The sequence below is a fragment of the Melopsittacus undulatus genome, chromosome 3, assembly GCF_012275295.1.
Source record: "Melopsittacus undulatus isolate bMelUnd1 chromosome 3, bMelUnd1.mat.Z, whole genome shotgun sequence".
Classification (NCBI taxonomy): Eukaryota; Metazoa; Chordata; class Aves; order Psittaciformes; family Psittaculidae; genus Melopsittacus; species Melopsittacus undulatus.
The window spans coordinates 92,750,723-92,767,271 of NC_047529.1; the positions used below are offsets into that span (position 1 = coordinate 92,750,723).

A 16,549-nucleotide genomic window follows, 5' to 3' on the forward strand; every position below is an offset into this window, starting at 1 on the left:
GTTTCCTTATATTAAAGCTATTCTGCTTGCTGCTTTGCATTTCTGAAATAGTCACATCCCCTGAGTTACATTTCTTAAGTTTTCTTTTATGTGGCTTTGTGGCTTTCAGTCCTAGAGACCCATTTTTGTAATGGGAGTAGGATTAGACCTTGGTCATACTTAATAGTTCCTTCAGAATCTAATGCAACTTTTCCAGCTTATGGAGGGCAAACAAGATCATTACAGGGTACTTAGCTGTAGCAATCACCTCCTCTGAGGAGACTACTACGAAAAGTAATTAAAGTTCTGACTTCTTTATGTTGAGAAAGGCTGCAATATTCTTCTTCACAGAAAGCTGTTGTACCTGGTGACTCAGTTTCCAAGCAGGTGGAGAAGGCAACTACTGTAATCTCATTCTAGGTACTACTTTGAAGAGTGGAAGAAGCATTCTTGTATTTCTACCTAGGCATAACTTTTGGCCAGGCAATGGTTTTACTGCATAGTATCTTCCACTTACATTTCGCCAAAGCTAGATTTGTATTTGTGTCTTGCATCAAAATAAAACAAACAAACCACCCCAAAACCAAACAAACAAACATCAAAAACCAAGCAAACAAAAATCAGCCAAAAACACAGATAAAACCCATGTCCTCTGGCTGTTCTATCCTTGCAATTTCCTGGACACTGCTACTAAATATGACAACTTCACTATATGTTTTTTTCCTGACAGGTAGAAAAAGCAAATTAAAATTCACATTCCCCTCTTGACTGACTAGAATCTTGGGAGATGTGTTGCAGCAGAACACCTCCGTACAGGCTGTTTCATTGCAGGACATCAGACAGGATCGACCTGGTCTTAGCATAAAGGTAGCATTAAGACAGTATAACTTGATAATTGGAGGAAAACGGATTCAAGAGTAGTTTCTCTGATGTGTACCTGCAGTTAAATTAGCTTATGTACTGCTTAAGGTACAAATTCCACCCATATGTGTGACTCAGTAAGTAATTAGTGAATATCCCTCCTTGAGGGATAGAAACCTGGATCATAAATTCAGGGGATTCCACGCATAGTCTTGATAACTGAAGTGAAGGGAGCTCTGTAGGCTAGTGAGCTGGAGAGTATTCAATCTGTTTAAGATTCTGCTGTGACTCTTGTACGGTATGAATTTAAAGGAAGCTTTCCCATTTAATTTTATTCTTTTTCTTTTTTCTTTTTTCTTTTTTTGGTTTGGTGGGGTTTTTTGTGTGTGTGTTTTGTTTGGTTGGTTGGTTTGATTTGGTTTTTTCCTTGTGCTTTGGTTTGGTTTTTTTTTTTTAAACAAAATATATTTTCTGGCCTTCCCATGGCTTCTTACCTTGCTTGTGCTGTCTTCCTTCCTCCAGATATCTTTACATCATTTATTACTTCATGATCTGACTTCCTGAAATGATCCCAAACTATACCTTCATGATAATCTTGCTAACCCACTCAGGCAAGATAAATTGTCCTTTTTTAAACCATGGAGTTCTGGGATTGTTATGATGTCTTTATTCTGTCTAATTTGGTGTCTTAATAATCATGATGCAGTCAATTTGGGAGAAAATAGTGAGATGCCTAGTCTCCTCTAAGTCTATTCCTTTAAATCTCGGGTTGGGGAAGAAATTGCATGAAGCAGGAATACTGCAGTTTCCTATGGCTACCTTTGAAAGCTGCTGGAATTCTTCCTTCTGGAGTTTGTTTGTTTGTTTTTAGAGGAATACGTAATTCTCTGTAAGTTCTACTGTAATGTAGACTGAATAGGACAATGAAACTGTAACATCTCATGCATTCAAACTACATGAAACAACTGTTCTACTCACTGTATCATTATATCTAACTTTTGGGGATGTATATGCAGGATTATGATGGATCTAGTTTTTTCCAATAATTAAATATCTTTCAGGAGAATTTTCAAAGCAAATGACAAGATGTCATCTATTCTCAGTTATTTGCATGCCTCAGACAAATCTGCCAGGGTGGATGCTATTCCACATGGATAGTAGCTCTCCTACTGAAACACTGCCTATTACATATCCCAGACGTTTCTGTGGAATATAAGAATGCTCATGCAGTTTGATATGGTTATTGTATCCCAAATGCTTATGAAGGGGGAGACTGCAATGAGTTGTAACAAACAAGAGCTAAACTCCAAATGTCTCCACTACTGCAGCCCTGTGAAATGTAAACCACAAATCTTGCCTTCCCATCCTTACCATGGCCCCAAGCAATGTTGCAAACCTCATGGAGAGCTCTTTCAAATCTAAGACCAAAACAATAAATCCCTTTACCAAATTGAAAAATATGTTTAAAATAAATGAAGAGACAGAAGAGTTTACTGGAAGCTTAGGTGTCAATCACAGCTTTATTCTCATTCATCACTTTTATCATCCAGAGATGGAATTCATCCCTCTCAATTTCCCAAACTCTGGCATCCATTTAAAATCGGTGTGAGCTTCTTCCCTGATTTGCATGTAAGTCCCACTTTGGTGAGCTTGCAAAGGCATGAAAGTCAAGAGAAAACTTTATTCATTATGGTTTACTCCTTAACATACTTTATCAGTATGTGTCATGCTACCATGAACACTTATATTATGCTACTTTCCTCACAAATAACCTGCATACCATATTTTTAATAACTTTAGTGATAACTCTTTTAAGCAGTGAGATTTCTCAGGGTATTTTTTATTTTTTTTAAACAACATTCCTGCAAATGTCAGTGGCTGTTAACATCTGAAGCAAGCTGTTCCCAGTTCATGTGACTGGAAATGGTGCCCAGAGCAAAAAAAGCCAGACATTCTGACTCTCATATAAGTGTAGTCTGGGTGGAAATGTTACTACTGTACTCAAGTAGAAGTTGCTGAATCCACATCAGAACACATTTTGGAAGGAAATAAGGTAAGGTTGCATTATGATAATTTTATTATTACTTTTATTCAATATATGTATTGGAAATGATCGAAGAGCTGAGGAAAAACATGATGAGCTACTAGATAAGGATCCTGAATGGACACAAGGCTAACTGTCTTTCACATTGCTGGCAGTATCTATAACTCTTCTGGGATTATATTGGAATTATCTCGCAGGAAAGAAGACTGAATTTGGGGTTTTAGCTTATACTCACCCCAGGGAGCAGTCTTGAACAGTCTTATGATCTTAAGAGGTTTTACACCTTCTAAGTAGAAGGAATGCCATGCAGTGACCAGCTGTGCATAAGGGGAAAGGGTATTCATAGCAATGAAGAAAAGAGATTAATTGAACTCCGTGTGTATGTGAATGAGTCTTTTTTTGAATGCCACATGAGTGGCATCAAAGACAGAAAAATGCGCCAGTCAGATGGCTGGACTAGGAGCAGCTGCAGACATACACTCGTATTTGCATCCAAAGGTGTTAGTGTAGCTAAATATATTTCAGACATAACACATTGACATATGCACACAGTTTCAGGAAAACTGGAAGGTCTAAGAGCAAAATGAGTCTCTAACTGCCTATGAAGCTCCCAGTCCAGAAGAGAAAAGATATTTTTGTTTTTTATTTTTTTTTAAAGAAATAATCATACTTACAGGCTCAGATATGTACTTGAAGCTTCACCTGTCATTTATGAATAGGTTTCTCTTAGGACCAAGCACTGCATGGCCTATGGTGCACACAGTGTTAAAATAGTACTTTACTGAATCATAGAATAGAATCATAGAACCATATAATAGTTAGGATTGGAAAGGACCTCAAGATCATCTAGTTCCAACCCCCCTGCCATACACATGGACACCTCACACTAAACCATATCACCCAAGGCTTCCCAACCTGGCCTTGAGCACTACCAGGGATGGAGCATCCACAACCTCGCTGGGCAACCCATTCCAGTACCTCACCACCCTCACAGTAAAGAATTTCTTCCTTATACCCAGTCTAAACCTCTGCTGTTTAAGTTTCAACCTGTTACCCCTTGTCCTATCACTACAGTCCCTAATGAATAGTCCCTCCCCAGCATCCCTATAGTCCCCCTTGAGGTACTGGAAGGCTGCTATGAGGTCTCCCTGCAGCCTTCTCTTCTCCAGGCTGAACAGCCCCAACTTTCTCACCCTGTCTTCATATGGGAGGTGCTCCAGTCCCCTGATCATCCTAGTGGCCCTCCTCTGGACTTGTTCCAACAGTTCCATGTCCTTTTTATGTTGAGGACACCAGAGCTGCACACAATACTCCAAGTGAGGTCTCCCAAGAGCAGAGTAGAGGGGCAGGATCACCTCCTTCAACCTGCTGGTCACGCTCCTTTTGATGCAGCCCAGGATACAGTTGGCTTTCTGGGCTGTAAGCGCACACTGAAGCCGGCTCATGTTCATTTTCTCATCAACCAATTCCCCCAAGTCCTTCTCTGCAGGGCTGCTCTGAATCTCCTCTCTGCCCAACCTGTAGCTGTGCCTAGGACTGCTCCAACCCAGGTGTAGGATCTTACACTTGTCATGGTTAAACATCATGAGGCTGGCATCAGCCCACCTCACAAGCATGTCAAGGTCCCTCTGGACAGCATTCCTTCCCTCCAGTGTATCAACAGAACCACACAGCTTGGTGTCATCAGCAAACCTGCTGAGGGCGCACTCAATCCCACTGTCCACATCATTGACAAAGATGTTAAACAAGACCGGTCCCAACACCAATCCCTGAGGGACACCCCTCATTTACTGGTTTCCAGCCTGACATTGAAACATTGACCACAACTCTTTGAGTGCGATCATCCAGCCAGTTCTTTATCCACCGAGTGGTCCACCTATCAAATTGATGACCCTCCAATTTAGAGACAAGGATGTTGTGTGGGACAGTGTCGAACGCTTTGCACAAGTCCAGGTAGATGACGTCAACTGCTCCACCCCTGTCCATCACTTTTGTAGCCCCGTCATAGAAGGTCACCAAATTGGTCAGGCAGGATTTCCCCCTAGTGAAACCATGTTGGCTGTCACCAAGCACCTTGTTGTTTTTCATGTGCCGTAGCATGCCTTCCAGGAGAATCTGCTCCAAGATTTTGCCAGACACAGAGGTGAGACTGACTGGTCTGTAATTCCCTGGGTCATCCATTTTCCCCTTCTTGAAAATGGGGGTTATATTTCCCTTTTTCCAGTCGTTGGGAGCTTCACCTGACTGCCATGATTTTTTCAAACATGATGGCCAGTGGCTTTGCAACTTCATTCACCAGCTCCTTCAGGACCCGTGGATGGATTTCATCAGGTCCCGTGGACTTGTGTATGTTCAGGTTCTTAAGATGGTCTCGAACCAGATCCTTTCGTACAGTGGGCCCAAGGTCTAGGTTTTCACAGTCCCTGCGTCTGCCTTCCAAGACTTGGGTGCTGCGGTCAGAGCCTTTGCCAGTGAATACCGAGGCAAAGAAGCCATTCAGAACCTCAGCCTTCTCCAAATCCTGTGTAGCCAGTTCTCCCGAAAGCTTCCGGAGGGGGCCTATGTAGTCCCTAGTCTTTTTTTTAGCCGCTACATACCTATAAAATTCCTTCCTGTTATCTTTAACATCCCTAGCCAAGTTTAGCTCCAATTGGGCCTTAGCTTTCCTAACTTGGTCCCTAACTACCCGGACAACATCCCTGTATTCATCCCAGGCCACCTGTCCTTGCTTCCACCTTTTATAAGCCTCTTTTTTCCTGTGAATTTTTCTCAGCAGCTCCTTATCCATCCAAGGAGGTCTCCTGACCCTCCTACTGCACTTCCTTCTAGTTGGGAATCAAAACTCCTGAGCTTGTAGCAGGTGATCCTTGAATACTAAGCAAGAGTCTTGGGCCCCCCTGCCCTCTAGGGCTATATCCCATGGAACCTTGCTAAGCACGTTCCCGAAAGAAAAGAACAAGGAACAATAATTAGCTCCTTCTCCCCAACCTCCAGCTACCTTCACTTATTGTTACCCAATGCTGTTTGTGTGCTCCTGCTATGTAGAAGAAATGCCACTGCTTCATGGTGGCTTTGAGCCCTAATGCTTTGGGGAAATCTCTCAAAACAAGCACTTGCTATAGAATATGACAGCTGTAGTCTTTTGTACTTTTTTTTCCCTTCTCTTTCTTCTGTAGCTTGCTTACAGCATGTGCTTATGTAGGGGAGAGGAACAGGACAAAGGAGTAGCCACTGTAGTCACAGGAGGCTTGCTGCCTTGGCAGCACAACACTCATATTCCTGTGTAACTACAGGGCAGAGTAATCAGGCTGCCCATGTAACACTTGTCTAACTTACATTCACAGGACCCAGACTACCTGCTTGAATGGATGAATTGTGGTTTTACTTTTCTGTCGCCACAGACAGTCATTTATTTCAAGAGGGGACATGATAGGGGTAAATTAAGAAAAATAGGTGCTCGGTTAATTTGACAGAGGCTTATATGATGTTTCCAAAATTTGCCTTGTAGTATCAAACAATATGTACTCACCCTGTCTGTGTTATATGTGGGGTTTGATTGAAACACAAAACCTCCAAGAAAAACACAATGAGTGCATTAAATAAATAAATAACAGATAATGAGGTGTTACAGCAGCTCATGTTCAATCTTCCAAGATCTGCAACTGATCTCCCTAAGCTGGATCCTTATCATTTCTAACTGAGACAAAGTTAATGGGTTGTCTAGAGATGTCGGAAAGGGGGTTGTAGTCTTATGAAAGACAAGAAGCTATGCTCTTAATGTTTAAAAATAACAAACCAAGTAGGTGGCTTAGTAAATTAGACCCATTTTATCTAGTTTGAGATGATAATTGAGTTAACAACATAAACCCAGTTTCTCTGGATATTCTAGCAGCAGAAACAATCTGAACATGTGCAAAAGCCACAAACTGTTTAGACAACTAATACCGCATAGTCCAGTTATATCTGTGTACCTGTAGAAACCAGTTGTGATCAAGAGTGCAGAAGAATTCAGAAGCATCTTGTGTTTGAGATTTTACTAAGAAATTGTGTTAACAGAGGTGAGATTGAATGCACTTCTGTGTAGTCATTAGACAAATGGTTCTGTAAAACAAAAGAACTTTGCTCCATCTGAAGTCAATAAATCACAGAATCCCAAGGGTTGGAAGGGACCTCGAAAGATCATCTAGTCCAACCCCCCTACAAGAGCACAGTAACCTAGAGTACCTCACACTGGAACTTGTCCAGGCGAGCCTTGAATATCTCCAATTTAAGAGACTTCACAACCTCCCTGGGCAACCTGTTCCAGTGCTCTGTCACTCTTACAGTAAAGAAGTTTTTCCTGATGTTAACGTGGAACCTCCTATGCTCCAGTTTACACCCATTGCCCCTTGTCCTACCACTGGATATCACTGAAAAAAGCCTAGCTCCATCATCCTGACACCCACCCTTTACATATTTGTAAACACTGATGAGGTCACCCCTCAGTCTCCTCCAAGCTAAAGAGACTCAGCTCCCTCAGCCTCTCCTCATAAGGGAGGTGTTCCACTCCCTTAATCATCTTTGTGGCTCTGTGCTGGACTCTTTCAAGCAATTCCCTGTCCTTCTTGAACTGAGGGGCCCAGAACTGGACACAATATTCCAGATGCGGCTGCACCAAGGCAGAGTAGAGGGGGAGGAGAACCTCTCTTGCCCTACTAACCACACCCTTTCTAATGCACCCTAGGATGCCATTTGCCTTCTTGGCCACAAGAGCATATGTTCAGATGTTCAAAATTTTAATCCTTCGTGATGCTAAATTCCCTGTGATGATGTCTTCACATCATCAGAAAACTCAGTTTCATTGTGTTGAATTAATTTCTCTTCAATGCTTTAATCACTGCATTCTGATCTGGAGGTTTCTCTGCTTCATGCAACAGCCTGGGCCTTTACTATCTTTTCTATTGCAACTTTATGGCTTTCTTCAGCGTTCTACTCTGCAGCACAGCAGTTTAGAGTTTACATACTTTTAAATGTACAGTTTCAACCTATGTATGTTCTCTAAAGCTGCCTTTACATATACTTCTTATAAATATTTCAGGGCTCTCTTATCTACATTTTTTTTTCATAATAGAACCAGAAGAGAATGTGCAGCGAAACATAATCAGCAAAGAATAAAAATGCTTACAGTAAACATTATAATTAAAAGAATTTTTAAGTAACTCGACATTCTACTCCTTTGAAACGTAAGCTATACCACATGTTAATATTTGTGTAAGGAATAGGTTTCTAGGTCATGAACAAGGTATTTCTGTCTCTTCACTGTGTGCCTTCCTTGAAAATCAGTGGGAAGGATCTGTTCATTTCAAGCTACCCCAGCATGAGTATACAGGGTTCTAGGACATGGATAGAGCAGACTAATTGAGGGAACAAGGCAGCTGTGTCAAGATATGTGTATATTTATAAATAAAGATGCCTTTTTTGTGGGTTTTGCCTTAAGGTCTTTCTGAATTCTTGCATGCAGTTAGGGCCCTAATTGGCAATGCAAGCAGCCTTATTAATAAATTATTTGGGATAATGCCAGTTTAAGGAACTGTAACCTGCTGAGGACTCTGTGGGTTAATTAAAAATATGACTTTGAAAAATATATATGGAACTTCTTTAACTTCTATTTTTAGAAAAATCTTAGATCCTGCATACTACTAAGCAGATGTCACTAAAGAGCTATTTCCAGTTGACTTATTCCTGCCTGTATGGACAACCTTGAGAACTGTGGTTTAGTGCAAAGGCATCCAACCTCCACTCTGGTACACAGCTGGACTTTCACATCAGAGGGAGAAATATCAGGCTGCCAATAATGCAAGATTTCACACAGAAGCACTGGACTGCTTAGAACCCTGCTATGGCATTTGAGATATTTTAGATTAGTATTGAGTCAGAGGGAACAGGAGCAGCTTATTTGTGTCTGATCAGATATTGACATTATGCTAGAATAAAAACAGTAGCATCCTGAATAGTCCATAATGGGAGTTAATAACAGCAAATTCAGTGGACTGGAACAGGAAAAAAGCAGTGTGAAATGTCTGCATATATTCTGTCAAACTCTTTCTTTTTTCTTAGACTGATGCAAGATACTTATCTGACAAGATGAAAATAAGTGTATTTTCTGATATTGTTCATTGCTGCTTCATCTGTAATCTTCCTATGTCCCAGATAAAAATTACAGCAAAACAACAAACAAAACCAATGAAAAACTGAGGCTAATATGTAGGCTCACAGTTGAGCCACAGAGGAATCAGTGTTCAAGGCAATGTTCCTTTATGATATACAGAAAAGATGGATCTTCTATCTGTCTTCAGTTTTCCTTCTCCAGTTCTTCCTTTGCTTTCTTTCACTTCCTTATAACACTACATCGTGCTTGATCTTTACATGCCATAGTCATTCCATGTCAGTGACACATATACTCTGTATTGTCCTGAGCCTTTCTGTAGCTTATTGCCCTTTGCTTATTGAGACTCCTGACAGATTTAGTACTCTTTCCTTTCCTACTTTTACATGTATTTACATAGTGCTGAACACATAAAATAACCACTCAATTTTACTGAGCTAGGATGTCTATCTTTTCCACATCAAGGGTCTTTCTCATATTCATAATTTCTGGAAGGCTGCTGATATTCGTCCATCAAATACCTCTTCACTGTGCTGTGGTGCAAAACTAAAGGCAGTGAAAGGCAGGAGGAAGTGAATAAATGTAATTGAGTTAATGAGGTTACCCATGTGAGTCTACTTAGACTGTAAGCTTTCTGGGACAGGAACAGTACGCTTGCAGAGTTTTGTTTAGTGTTTGGTACAACTGGTCCTAGATTTGACTGACAGTTCTGTGAGTGCAAAATGCAGTGCACTCATGATAGTGAGGACACCATGAATTGCAGCACATGATCGTTTGGAGTTAACCGCCTTGTCTAAAGACATACATTAATCTGGATGACAGACTCGGTGAATAAAATTTCCCATTGCTTACTTCTAAGGTGTTTTCTGCAGCCTTGTTGGTACTGACCACTTCTAGAGCATGATGTTGAACCTAATATGCCATCAGTTCATATCCCAATTTTAAAAATTTTTAGGTGATGTATCCTGAAATATTTTAGTGTCTGTGGTTATTGGGAAGATTCCTGGCACAGAAACAAAGTGCCAGATGACAATGTGAATACCCTATTTAAAAGTCACGAGTATTCTCATGACTTTTTTTTCCAATCTTTAGGCTATGCTAAAGGTAGCTTCAAGCTGCTTAACAAAGCAAACACCTCTAATAATGCCTCAGGTAAGACTAAGCTGGCTCAGAAAAAGACTATCAGAATTTTGCTAATTGAACATTTAATCTTTTTCCCTGAGGTGGTATTTTTTTCCTCTATGCTGAGTACATTTTATAAAAAGCAGAAAGACAAACTCTCTTAGGGCATAATTCATCCTTGTTATTGTACACACATACAAAAAGATGAGCTGCTATACTGACAATTCACACAAAGCCTCTTTAAGTCAAATTTAGGACTGTTGCTGAGCATTTCTATCTTGTTTACTTGAACATCTTCCCTGAACATAAGTGAAAGGGGAACATTAAGTCTCATGTCATTTGATGAGTGAGGCTGACCATCTTGGATGTTGGGAAGAATTCTATTTTCCAAATAATTTTATGTAAGCATTTAATATGATGACATTGGCAATGTTGGAGTCAGAGCATAATAAAATTTTAGCTTGAAAGTTTTCTTGCCAACTGTTGCAAATAAATCAATGCTTTAGTATTACTTTAGGTTTCATAACTAATTTCCTAAAGCACTCTAGGCTGTGACATTTTAAACTAAAATGTTTCAGGAGAAATTAAAACTTTGAGACGTGATGCAAGCATTGTCTGAATTATAACTCTCCACAGTTTGCCATTCTTTCTCAGAACTGAAGCTTGTAGTAGTAGTTATATGTAATTGTTCTTTAATATCTTTTCTACGTGTTTTCTCAGTGGAAACTCTCTACAAAAGATATGCCTCTATATTTATTTCTTTCTTATCTGTTCTGACCCGTTCTGGATTGTGACATGAAAGAAAACTAGAACTCAACTCAGAGTTTCACAAAGGTGAAATTAATCTGCTCCATAAACCTAAAGGAAATTGTACAGAAAAAGAATATTTTATGAATACTGAATGTCCTTTATATGTTCTGAGCTGTAAACCTGTGATATAATTTTGTTGTACTTCTTACCCACAGTGATGGGTGAAAAAAAGTGATGTTTAGTCCCACTTGCTTTCACTCATTACTGGCTTTTATCTATCAAGAGATGAAAGTAACTCCTTCCATCATAGCCACCAATGTGAATCTAGGTACAGTGAAGAAAGTTCTGGATTAAAAGATAAAAGGAGAGTGATGTAATGATACACTATTTAAGGACAGAACAGTTAGCACATAAGAGATAATGGGAATGGCTAGCAGAAGGAAGAAATGGCAAGGGAAGGTGCAAGGTAAAACAAAGAAATTAAATTATGAAGATAAGGAAAGGAGAAGAGATGCCATTTTGTAGCTTGAAGCAGGTCACCCACCATATTGACAACATTCTTTCTTTGTCTGTGGATGACCTTTGAGAAATCATGAAACAAAATGAGACATCACACAAGAAATTCTTGGATACAGTGGTGAAAATGAAGTCAAAGGAGAGTTGCTTAGGATGGGAAGGTCAGTAGGACAGTTGATATTAGATACTTAGATGGACATGCTAAAGTTGAGGAAGAAAGGCATAAGAATATAAGAGATTGGGAATGGGCACAGTGAGCAGAAACAGGGATCTGGTAAAATAGTAACTTGTTGCTCATGAGAGGGACTTTTCTTTCCCTAAGTGGATCAGAGTAGTTACCCTGTGTATTTAGCCTTACAGAACTGTAGTTCAGTGGTGGCATCTATGCATGGTATAATCCTTTTGATACAAACTCATCATCATTATAATTGAATTTCTGGACCTTTATCTGAGCATCTGGGTTATTCAGCTGCACTTTTTTCTTTTTTTCTTTTTTATTCTTTTTTCTTATTCACTCTTGTAAGATAGATTTCCAGCTGCTCATCTGTAGTGTATTTACTTTTTATTACAAAGACGATCAGCACCAGAGCTCAGCTTATTATGATAGCTATTCAGCTGACAAAAGGAGAGCCATTATAACTACAAAACCAGTAGGAATTCACTGTGCTAATTAGGCTTTAGATCCCTCATGCTAAGGCCTAGTCCACAACATAAAACGTAACTTATGGATTGAACTCACTTTATATAGCTGGGCTTGTCTTTGTGTAGATAAGTCCTACCTGAGCTAGTTCAGCCTAGTCAAGCAGCCAGGACTGCCCGGACATTAACAAGTACTTTATTTAGGTGGATTTGCTGCCCAGCCAATGTCCTGTGATACCGTGTCTGATTAACTACTGCTGTCCCCTCTAGACAGCTGCTTTAATACACTGCAAAGAAAACAGAATAGACAAACAACAAAATATTTGAATGCAGATCAGATTAATTGCACCAATACAATATAAAATTCTGGAGTATTCTGAAGAGTATTCATAAAACTTCTCTGCTCATGTCGTTTATTTGGGAACTTGCAGGAAACAACTAGTATCATGTAGAAATTATTCAGTTCAGGAAAATAAACTTAGGTGTGCTAAATATTTCTACAGCTAGTTTTATATGTGTATATATAAGAAGCCCAGAAAGAACAGATCTCTAGGCCTTGAATCAAGTTTCATTAATTCCTCTCAATTTCCTGGTCTCTCTTTCCCCTCTTCTGAAAATACATAAAGCCTTAAAACAAAACTATTGGGCTAGCTAAGGCTGCACATGTGTAGACAAACAAGGAAGAACTGAAGAGAAGTCAAAAGTCACCCAGTGACTCCTTAAAGTGGAGAATACTATTCTCTGTACAGCTCTTAGCAGTATATATGCTAGAGGATGCATTTATCCCCATTATTTGTTGCAGTAGCTTTCCCCAATATCCACTCAAGTCATGAACTTGAATTGTTGTAATTGCTATAGAAAATTCAGTTTGAGCTGTAATATGTACTACAAAATAAAGGCAGAAAGCTGAAGACAGAAGTCATGAACCCCCATAAAGATGACTTGCTGATCATCGTGATAACAGCAAAGGATCACAGTAAGTGGAAGAAAAACCACGAGACACTAACGTGATACATATTATCTCAGCTTTCCTGTTGTTTCCTCAGAGCTCTTTTGCTTTCTGGCTTCTCAGTGCTTGTCTTTGCACTGGATGCTAGTTTATAATTTTAGTTTAGGTGTACTTTATGCACTCTAGTTGCAACAGCTTTCTAGCCCATGGCCACGCGGTTGGAACTAGAGGATCTTAAGGTCCTTTCCAACCCTAACTATACTATGATTCTATGATTTATCCTATGAACTCGTAAACAGACAGGGACATTTGTATTTGTTCATTAGTACAAGTAGTGTTCACCTTGATGATGTTTTATACTCAACTAAACCAAAGGCTAGGAAAGAGATTTCTTCTCCATCTTGCCAGGCTGGATTTGATGAATCCTAAATCTGATTATGAAAATACTATAAAATACACAATCTAATTACTAAATGTATTTGAAACAATGCAACATATTTGTACAAAAAATGCTGCTTTATCTGCACCTTTCCCACAAGATTTACAAAATGAGCCTGCCCCAGGGTTGTTCTCTCTAGGGGACACATATTTATGCCGATAGGAGGATGCTTGCTGTTCTAAAAAGAACTGAAAGCTGACCAATAAATTTCTATTTGACCCAAACTCTTCTCATCTGCATGTTTGTTTGTGTGTTTTTGTGTCTGAATGGCTGCAATAGAACAGAAACTGATGCCTAATAGAAGAGGGTAAAAAATGATGATTTTTTTTTTTCTCCCCACATATTCTTAAAACCAGTTACTGATTCAGATCTTTAATAAAAGACAGAATCATCTCAGGAAAAACTTCATCTTTTGCAACTTTTCCTTCAGACTAGTAGATACATGTTGCAGTAGAAATTATAAATTTAGATACCTAAGTACTTAAGTTAATCTTTTGTCTCCTACAGAAAATGACTAAGCTCAAAAATCTGCCATTGTTTCATGGCATTTTAGGCTCTCTGCAGTGAAAAAGGTCCACTGATATGATCAAAGTCCACATTTTTCAACCCTGTCAGTAAGTTCTCTGGGAGTTGTCCAAGAAAACCAAAAAGACAATATGTAATTTTCTGCTTGATTTAACAGAATATGTCCTCCTCTAAGGAATGAAAATGAGGAGGCCTAGTTTCCTACAGATTTGTATTCTTTGTTCCTTTCTCTGTTCTCTAGTACAATGAATCTCTTCTTGTCTGGTCTCATTTTTCCCTATGAAATTCTTGCTTGTGGTAGGTAGTCCTAAACTCTGTGAATCTTGTTTATCAACTAACACAGTCAGCTCTGCATATCTTTCCTCACCTTTACCAAAATACTGATTCTGTATGTGTGTGAATTTTTAGGGGTTTAAGGATCTTCATCTTAAAAGTTTGGTGGATGTTTCCTGCTGTGTTCAAAAGCTATTATGAGCTCTGAAGAAACATCCTTATTGCATAAATTTTACTCCCTTAAAAATAAAATTTATAATTTAGACTCCTATTCTGATTTTTTGACTGTACTTTAATTTAAATAGTTTAAATGGTAGAAACTGTCTTACCTGTGCTTCTTTGATAGCTTGGTCAGTAGGTACTTTACTATTTTTATCATGATGCAACCTAGGCTGTGTTGCACTGAATTTGCTTACCATATATTAGCATACAACTGATGGTTATCTGCATTTGAGATAAAATTTGTCTGCAATGAACTTTGTGCAAGGAAAAGTGGGAGCTGTGCCACAAATACCTCACTTGTCAGTCTGGGGTAGGGAATAAAACAGACTTTTAGACTTCCCCACTGCTCAGGTTTTAGTTACAACACTGGTATACCATCTTGCACTCCAAATACAGGAGTCTTTGGCTGTAGTATTTGTAGAGGCCTGGATTTTCAAAGACTCTTTCTGTGACCTGACCCTGACCTGCAATGCATACATCTTTGGAATGCTGGCAGGGTTTTGTGTGCAGCTGTTCAGCCAAACCCTCTATATAAGTAGCTGTGAAAGGTTCTGTATAGCTTTTATGCTGAAAAGTGTATTTCACAATAAAGCAGCAGTAAGATTATGGAAATGTCAGGAGAAAAGCATAAAGTGGCTTTTTGGAACGTGTATGTTTTTTGCTATGTCAAGGTGATCACATTTTTTTTTTAAAAAAAGCTCTGTTTCCCATTGCATAAATGTATTATTGCATTTAGGTGAGAAATCCAGGTTAAATGTTTTACAAACATTTTGGTTCCTAACCAGTGAGTTTTCAGCAGCATACTAGTTGGCAAACACTGCATTCCTGGAGACCCTGCTTCTTTGGATATGCTAATTTGAAATGTTAGTTTTCACTAGATAGAAATTACACAGGAGAAGGTTCAGCAGTATGTACCAGGCATTTGAAAATTCTAATCATTACTCTCATGTACATAATAAAAGCTCCTAGGTATGCTTAACACTTGCCTAGGATCATTGCTTGCTAGGTTCAAGCTCCTCATAAAAAAAACCCTTTCAATAGGTAAAACAGGTTTCTCATCAGCTGGATCACCTCAACTTATTATAAATGCAATACATGAGGCATGATTTCATGCTGCTCAAACAAGTAGTAAAAAAAAAAGCAAAATCTCATATCCACTAGAAACTAAGGCAAGGGCAGGACTAACTTCATCCCAAGCCACTACGGTTTCTTAATCCACCTTATATTTTCTGATCTCCTGACTTGGCTCTTGCCAGAGATGGGACAAGAGTCTGCTAGAGCTTGCCAGGTCACAAACCCCAATTCTCCCTATTCTATAGCTGAAAGATGTGGGGTGTGGGCACAAGAAATGATTTTCAATTGCTCAGAGCACTGTTTTGGCACTATAAGGGAGTACTTAGTGGTAGCTAGTTCCTTCTGAGGAGATAAGTTTTCTGGCATGCTCAGAATGGCAGCTGGGGGAAGTTGGAACAGGGACCTGGCTGCAGCACCAGACTAAATGAGAATGGGCCCTTTGCTTGCTAATGAAAATTTAAACATTAGTAACATATAGATGGCTGGAACTATACTAGTCCTCTTAAACAAATCTTTCTTCATACCATCTGTATTACTATATTCCAATCACTAATGTACCACCAGAGTACTTTAAAACAACCCTGTTAATCTATGTGCCTTTATCTCCAACTCAAACTTAGGCACACTGAGCCACTAATGAAGAAATAAATATCTGCAGGGTGTGTATGGCAGAGGTGAGGATCCCCTGGCCCATTCCTTCTCCCCCTCTCCAAGCAGTAGCTCTGGTCCCTCAGGGAGTGAGGTGAAAGGAGGCTGGAGGAGCCTCAGTGCTGGCAGGTAGAAGACCCCCTCCCCATAGTACCTGTGCCCTGCAGCACAGTGCTGTGGCTCATGCTGCTGCCATTGTACCCTCAGCTCTCCTCTGCAAGGAGGCAAGGCATTATTGTCTTCACTCTATATTGACTTACTCAATGACTGCTATTGAGAGCAGGAAGAGATTATCACAATAATGGTGAAAACTTGTCCACCTCAAAAAAGCAGTGTCTCCTCAGGGCAGGCTCCCCTAGGCTC

General features: G+C 39.6%; 1 protein-coding gene across 2 annotated transcripts in view; it reads left to right on the plus strand.

Moving 5' to 3' along the window:
- Window positions 1-2,814: 2,814 nt before the first annotated feature.
- FMN2 (formin 2) overlaps window positions 2,815-16,549 on the plus strand; it is a 176,983-nt gene continuing 163,248 nt past the window's right edge. For both annotated transcript variants that reach the window (XM_031046248.2, XM_034060972.1), the window contains exon 1: window positions 2,815-2,893. The gene's annotated coding sequence lies outside the window, so the exon portion shown is untranslated. The remainder of the gene's footprint in view (window positions 2,894-16,549) is intronic.